The following is an 8,648-nucleotide window of genomic DNA, read 5'->3' on the forward strand; positions in this document are numbered from 1 at the left end:
CCAACCACACAATTCTGGGAATCATGGCCCAGCCAAATTGATACATTTTTGGGGGACATAATTCAAACCATGACACCCACCCTACCTCCCTTTCTTAAAGTTAATCCAAATTGCTGACCCTTCAAGACCCATCTTAAAAGACACCTCTTCCATAAAGGCCTTTCTTGACACCCCCCACCCCACCACCTCATATGCTGCCCCTTTTGGTCTAGTGAATCATGCAAGAAATAAGTCTGTGCACCCTCCCTCCAGCAGCTCTTCTAATAAATATCCTCCGCTGGCCTCCTTTGGCTTTGAAAACAACTGACCCTCATGTCCTCCTGCCTAATGAGTAGCAGAGTAGTTTCAGAATGCAAGTCCTGCTGATTGCAAAACACACCCTGCATCCCAGGACCATCCCCCCAGGGCTCCCCATGGCACATTATCTGTACCCTCCTATTGCACTGGTCACAGGGGTTGCCTCTGGAGTCAAAGCTTGAGTTTGACTCCTGACTCCACCACTTGCTAGCTGAGGACCTTGGGCAACTGTCTTAACTCCTCTGGACCTCAGTTTCTACATCTGTGGAATGGAGATGATAAAAATAGGCCTGTTGAGAGGATGAAATGAGATAATACATGTAGAGATATGAGAACAGCTCCTGGCACATGGTAAGTGCTTGGTGAGGGTTAGTCCATATATGTGATATTGTTTTTACCCTACAGTATACCTCTGCTTCAGGAAGTTACAAGCTCCTTGAGGGTATGGACTTGCCTTTCCCATCTTTGGAAACTGTGTTCAGTAAACAAACAAACAAACAAAACCCGTTGCCACTGAGTCGATTCCAACTCATAGTGACCCTATAGGACATGGTCGAACTGCCCTATAGAGTTTCCAAGGAGCAGCTGGTGGATTGCAACTGCCAACCTCTTGGTTAGCAGACATAGCTCTTAACCACTACACCACTAGGGTTTCCAGTAAAGGAGAATTAAATTAACGATTATGTTGATGATGATTCTCTAGCTGGCTTTTCTACTGAGAGATCCAGCAAGCTGCCAATTGACATCCCCCAAGGATATCTGCCTTGAAGTCTAAATGACTTCCCCCAGGGCTAGGCTGAAGGCAAGAGCTATGGTTTTTCAACATCTTGTCCCCGAAGAGTATTTGATCCCATTTTTGAACTGCTGTTGTTGTTAGCTTTGGTTGAGACAGCCTCCAGCCTACGGTGACTCCATTCTCAACAGAACAAAATGTTGCCCAGTCCTGCAGTATCCCCATGGTTGGTTGTGAATTTGACCATTGTGATCCCTAAAGTTTTAATTGGCTGATTTTCAGAAGTAGATCGCCAGGCCTTTCTTTCTGTCTGAAAGCTCCACTGAAATCTGTTCAGCATCATAGCAACAGGGAAGCCACGGGTGGTGGCTGCACATGAGGTGCTTTGGCTGAGAATAGAACCCAGATCTCCTGCATGGGAGGCGAGAATTCTACCATTGAACCACCAACGCCTCACAAAATTTTGAACTAGTGCCTTCTGAATTTCAGAGTCTGTACCCAGTGTCCTGCTCTGTCAATCCTTAACCCCATTAGACATGTCAGTTGAGGTCATGGATAACCTTTAAGCAGAAGGTGACTGATGGATATCCTTGTAGAGGGACCAAGAGGCTGGCACAGTTAGTCATGTCTTGTGATGAATCAGCTTCCTGAGGGGACCTGCAAGAAGGAAGCTTCCAGATAATGAAAAAGTACCCCTTTAAGAGCTGTAGCTTTTTATTATTTTTCCCATTTTACTGGAAACCTTCCAAAAACATATTGCCTACTCCTCAGTCTTCTTAAGCAGAACATATCAAACCTGGTAACTCACCTTGTTTAGTGTTGACAAGAGGCTTTCACCTTCAGGAGCTTGAATTATGCAGGCAACTGTAGGGGGCCAGGATCATTGTCTCCATCTCCCAGATGAGGAAGCTTAAGTCCCAGGTGATTAAATCTCTCTGCCAGAAAGTAGTGGAGCCCTGCTCCAACTCACTTCTCTGGCATAGAACCCTGAGTTCTCTTGTACAATGTAACCTTTTTTTGAATAACTTTTTTTGGAGACTCAAAGTCAGTAATTGTGCTACAGGTACAATACTCTTGATGTGGGTAGAGCCACTTGCCCCTATGCTCAATGGCTCCAGGTCCCTAAATTTTATTGGTTAGCGTTTTAATCACTCCTCCCTCGCCTTCCTGCTAGTAGCAGCCACTCTAACACCATTCCTGGTCAGCTTTTGAATCTGAGGAAAGAGGATTATTAGAAAACACAGTTATTAGAATTGTGTCTAAAATAAGGGGATTGTAGCATCTACTTAGCCGCCTGGATCATTTTTGGTTTTGTTTTCTCAGCTGTTTCTTGCATAGGTACAGTCCTTGGATCAATGGCCCATGGGTCAGCAGGAGAGCTACTGAGGGATGAGGAGTGCTGGCAGACACATTTGGGTTTAAATCCTGGATCTGTCAATTTGCAGAGCAAGTTACCTAACACCCCCAAGCCTCAATTCCCTCATCAATAAACTGGGATTAATAGTATATGCTTCACTGGGGGTATTCAAAGAGGATTCGAGGAGATAATTTCACATACCATGCTTAGCCTGATGCTGGCATTCAGTCGGTTGTAGTTACTGTTTTTCTTTCTTGAACTTGAAGTACGATAAGACTCTGACCATTCATTCATTTATTCCTCAAATATTTACTTACTGCCATCTCTGTGCCTGGTTTCCTTATCTGCAAAATGAGGATTATAACAGTACTGCTCTGGCTGGAGGATGTGAGGATTAAATGAGTAAATACAGGTACAGTGCTCAGAACAGTGCAGGGTATAATATAAGTGCCCTATAAGTGCTACCCATCATCATCATTATTACCAATTTGTGCCAGGCATGGTGCTGGGTCGGCGCTAGGGATAAAGAGGTGAACAAAGTAGACGTGACCCTTGTCCTTATGGATCCTGCAGGCTCTTTCCTTGTTATTTTCTCCATGGGGAGAAAAGCCCACCAGTGTTTCATCACTGTCTATAGAAGATGAATTGATGGGTCTGGCAAGTGAACCAGAGGGTGGCTCTTAGGGACCCCCAGCTTGCTGGCTGCTGCCCTAGAGGCTGGCATGCGAGTGCATGCATGCTCCTCTACCACGTTCTTGCCCCTGGTCTAGTCGCTGGCCTTCTAGCCCTGTGCTTTTGGCTTCGTTTCAGCACAATCCAAAGCACCCCCAAATAATTGGTCAAATGAAAAGATCCACACCAGTCTTGCCTGCTTCACAGTTGTAAAGGCCAGTGTCCATAAGATGCTCTGTAACCTTCAAAATGCCACATGGACGAGAGGTCGAGGGAGGAAGACTGGGAGGTAGAAAGAGCTCTAAATTTGGAATTAGGGACCAAAGTTTAGGTCCTTCCACTTAACAGCTGTGTGGATCTTTTTGGGGTCACTTCTCCTCTCTGACCCTCAGTTTCCTCATCCATAACATGGAAAAGCTATTCTGGTTGAGTTGTAGTGAAGATTCAGTGAGGTCCAATGCCACCTCCTTTGGGAAGTTTTCTGAGACCTTCCCAGGAAAGCTCACTGCTCATTCCTCAGAGCTCACAGGCATTTACTTACATAACCACTAAAGCAATGCTTATCACCCCGCATGGTCTTAGGTTGGGCTTCCTAGACCTCAGGGAGCGTTGGAGCAGGGTGGCCTTTCAGAGCTGTCCTTAAGGAGACAAGGGAGCTGGCCACTGAAATCATAGTCTCAGCCAGGCATTGGCCAGGGGCTACACCCTCCTCCCCCAACCAGGAGAGGTCATGAGCTTGGGCAGGACAGCCCCTGCAGCAGAGAGCAGTTCCCGGTGATAAGGGGTAGAGCTATCAGATCAGCTGCAGTGGAGATCCCAGCCCCGAACGGGTGATCTGCCAGAGACTGTGCTAAGCACAAAGGAAATGCTGGAGACCCAAACATAGAACTTTGTCTTCATGGGGCTTTTCGTCTCTATTTTAGTATTTACCCCTTTGGTTTCTCCAGCTGGCTCGGAAGCCCACCTTGGGTCAGAATCTTGTCTCATTATTAAAAAAAAAAAAATTGCCATCAAGTCGATTCTGACTCATAGTGACCCTATAGGACAGAGCAGAACTGCCCCCACAGAGTTTCCAAGGGTGTAAATCTTTATGGAAGCCAACGGCCACATCTTTCCCCCATAGAGCGACTGGTAAGTTTGAAGCGCCGTGTGCTTAACTGCTGGGTCACCAGGGCTCCTCTTGTCTCATTAGAAGAGTACGTAGTTGACACTTAATAAGAGCCTGTCCAGTTTCATTACCAGTGAGGCACTCAGCCACTACCTGTCTATCAATCTGTCGTACGCTGGTGGCTTGTGCGTTGCTGTGATGCTGGAAGCTATGCCAATGGGTATTTCAGATATCAGCAGGGTCGCTAATGGTGGACTGGTTTCAGCAGAGCTTCCAGGCTAAGATAGACTAGGAAGAAAGGCCTGGTGATTTACTTCAGAGAATCAGCCAATGGAAACTATGGATCGCAACAGAACATTGTCTGACTCACTTGCTTTGGACACGTCAGCAGGAAGGCTCGGTTACTGGAGGAAAGCATAATGTTTGGTGAAATAGAGGGCCAGAGAGGAAGACGGAGACCCTCAGTAAGGTGGATGGGCACAAGAGCCACAGCAATGGACTTGAGCGTGCCGGCCCTAGTGAGGATGACGCAGGACTGGGCAATGTTTCTTTCCGTTGTGCATATGGTTGCCATGAGTCATAGTCAACTCAACAGCAGCTGTCTATCTACCTCTCTAACACACCAAGGCCCCTTTCTTTGTCTCTGCAAAGAGTCATCGTCTGTTCCTTCGAAAGACGTGAGCCTGTTCTTTGTGGAGGAAACCTGCCCATGATTTCTTTTTCAGACTCAAAAGAAAAAAAAAAGGAAGCGAAAGCCTGGAGAGATGGCACCTCATTAAAAAACACCCTGCACAACCTTTGACATGAAGGTTGACCGGGACCAGGCCTGGTAAGGGCCCAGCCTCACAGCATCCACCAGCATTTCGCTCAAGAGGGAGAAAACAGTCAAGGTGCCTGATGAACTGTCTCAGGCTCAGAAGCAAGTTGCTCATTTTGTAGTTTACCTGGGAAACTTTGCCACACGGTGTAAATCTAGCTAAAGTTCCACACTTGCCAAATCTTCTAGGCCCGATGGAGCTGTTGTTCGTAGCCAAGTCCTGCTGGTACGAGATTTAGCCTAACTTGATATGGAGACCACTTGTATTTAAAGGAGGCTATTGACTGGCCAGAAACCCTGGTGGTGTAGTGGTTAAGAGGTACAGCTGCTAACCAAAAGGTTGGCAATTCAAATCCATCAGGTGCTCTTTGGAATCCCTAGGGGGCAGTTCTACCCTATCCTATAGGGTTGCTATGAGTTGGAATTGACTTGATGGTAACGGGTTTGGGTTTTTTTTGTTTTGGTTGACGGTCATACGCATACTCCACATCAGGGACACCGAGCCCACTTTCTCCTCTGTTTTCCTGTTGGAAGTGTGCCTGATGTTGGTATCAACATTGCTAATAGTAATAAGAATGGTGTATTTACTGCTAGGAGCCCTTGGGTGGTGCAAATGGTTAACATGCTCGGCTGCTAACCAAAAGGATGGAGGTTCGAGTCCACCCAGAGGCACCTTGGAAGAAAGGCCTGGTGATCTCCTTCTGAAAAAATCAACCATTGAAAACTCTATGGAGCGCAGTTGTACTCAGGCACACATGGGGTCGTCATGAGTCAGAATCCTCTCTGTGACAACTAGCAACAACATTTACTGCTATGGCATCTTATAGTACAAAGTAGTTTTACTTCCATTGTTTCATTATTTCCCTTGGTCCTCATAACAAGTCTGTGATGTGTGAGCGTGAGGAAGTTATTCGATCTCTCTGAGTCTGAGGTTCGCCATCTCTAAAATGATAATGGGATCTACCTCTTAAGGTGAGAATTAAATAGTTCAATATCTGTGAAGCACTTAAGGAGAACAGTGCCCAACATTTAGTAATCTCTTAACGAACATTGGAGCCCTGGTGGCACAGTGGGTAAGAGCTTGGCTGCTAACCAAAAGGTCAGCAGTTCAAATCCACAAACCACTCCTTGGAAATCCTATGGGGTAGTTCTACTCTGTTCTATAGGGTCTCTATGAGTCGGTTTGGTTTTGGTTTTCTGGTTAATAAATGTTAGAGATTATTGACAGGCATTTTTAGTGTCACTTTACAGCAGAGGACACCGAGATTCAGAGGGACTAAGTTTACGAGTGTGAAGCAGCGATGGTTAGTAGTAGAATTCTCGCCTTCCATGCAGGAGACCTCGGTTCGATTCCTGGCCAAGGCACCTCATGCATAGCCACCACCTGTCTGTCAGTGGTGGATTGCATGTTGCTATGATGCTAAACAGGTTTCAGTGGGGCTTCCAGACTAAGATGGAGTAGGAAGAAAGGCCTGGCCATCTACTTCCAAAAATCAGTCAATGAAAACCCTGTGGATCAGAACAGTCCCATCTGCAGCTGATCATGGTGATGGCACAGGACCAGGCAGCATTTTTTCCCATTGTGCATGAGATCGCCACGAGCTGGAGGTCAACTCCACGGCAGCTAACAACAACGACAAGTTTATGAGTAAGATACTTGGCTATTAAGGAAGAAAAACACTGTGGGATCATGATGCAAACGAGGCTAAACTTTTCTGAGCTGGATTTCTATGACCAGCAATATATGCGCCCTTTATACTTGGGAACAGAGGGAATACTACTTTTCAAAAGGAAAAAAAAAAAAATGGAAGAATTGTGTTGCCAAAGAAAGAAATTAAAAAAAAAAAAAAAAAAAACCCACTTGCATTTCTCAGACAATTGAACCCTTCTTATTTTTATATTTAGGTCTAAATTCCAGAAAGGGTATCATATTGAGGTTTGGAAAGCTGTCTTTGTGCTGAGGGCTTTTGAAGGCCTGCACTGTGCTCATTTTGGTCATTTCCTCCCCTGAGCAGGAGTTCAACTGGCAGACCCCTCGCGCCCAGGCAAAGGTGTGACCGTGGTACCTCGGACACTGTATTCTCCTCGGGAATGAAGGTCATCACCGTTCTCGTTGTCTTTGTCTCCTGCTGTAAGTAGTAAGCCAGATGGAGAGCTCCGGGGCCTTGTCCTTGTCTGTGTCATGCCGCTGGCATTGGGTGAGGGGAAATCATGAGTCACCCACAAGAAAACCAGGAGAAGAGCCAGCTCCCACCAAATTTCTCGTGATTCTGTTTCTTTGGTAAATGGGCTGATCCCAGTGTCAGGATCTCATGAAACTTCCAGGAGATCAAAGATTGTTAAGCATTTACTAAAAAAGAGGGAGTTTGACTACTGCTTTACCACCCCTCCCCTTGCCCCTTGCCTGGGGTCTTTATTCCTTTGGCTAGCTGCCTTTATTTAAAGCCATGTGGATTGCAGAACAAAAATGCAGATATACACCCATCTAATTTAAGAAAGATTAATTCTTATCAGAAAGACGTTTTATGTTGACTTATGGAATAATTGGTCATTGTCAGTCATCACTAGGCGATCAGATTGCATACCTCTGCAAAGTGACAAGAGGCTTACTAGGAAAAATTTTTAGGCCTGTTGAATATTCTTAGACTCTTTTATTTGATTCACTGAGTGGGGATTTGTCCAGGTCCATTTTTCTATCTGTTTCAACTGTGTACCACCACTACCAGTTGCCGTTGGATCGATTCTGATTCATGACAACTCCACTGTGTCAGAGTAGAACTGTACTTCATAGGTTTTTTTGGAAGTAGATCTCCAGGCCTTTCTTCTGAGGTGCCTCTGGGTGGACTCAAACCTCCAACCTTTCTGTTAGCAGCGGAGCGTGTTAACCATTTGCACCACCCAGGGACTCTGTTTCAACCTTGTGGTAATAACTTTTGGGCTCCTAAGTCAAAATGTCAAAAATAGGGTTCCCTTTTTTTTTACTTTGTCAGTGATAGAATTTATCGTTCTCAAGATCATGGGGCTGGAGAGGACCTGCACGCAGGAAATTCTTAAGATCATGGGAAGGGTACATCTGTATGCAGGTAGGACCATGTTTGCAGGCTCACAGCATGTCCCAAAGATCAGCGCCTTGGTGTGGTTCAGTCTTCTCTCCGGGGAAGGCAGCAATGACCCCCCTTCTGGGCTTCCTGCCCCTTTGCAGAGCTTGATGACAACAAGGCATCCAAAACCACCATAATGAGACAGAAAGGCTCCTGGGAAAATGTCCCCAAACTCTCTGTCTCTGCTTTTCTTCTTCAAGGGCATGTTTTTATTTTACTGCAAAAGCAATACATGCTTTTAATTAAAAAGTAAAATAAATGAGTACATAGTAACAAGATAAAGCCCCTCGTCATCCATGCCAGATTCCAATACTTTTCCTATACACGCATGTAACCACTTTTAAGAGTTGGGTACATATCTTTCTAGGCTTTATACACACACATTTGAAACATTTAAAAAGAAAAGTAATGCATACTCATTGTGAAAAAAAAAAAATCCAACAGCATAGAAGCATACAAAATAAATGTCTCTTGTTTCTCAGCCTGTCTCCTCAATCCCATTGCCTAGAGATACTGCTATTAAAGTGGTATATTTCCAAGACACATAATTTAGTTATTATCCC

This window comes from Trichechus manatus, unplaced genomic scaffold (assembly GCF_000243295.1).
Source record: "Trichechus manatus latirostris isolate Lorelei unplaced genomic scaffold, TriManLat1.0 scaffold00048, whole genome shotgun sequence".
NCBI lineage: Eukaryota > Metazoa > Chordata > Mammalia > Sirenia > Trichechidae > Trichechus > Trichechus manatus.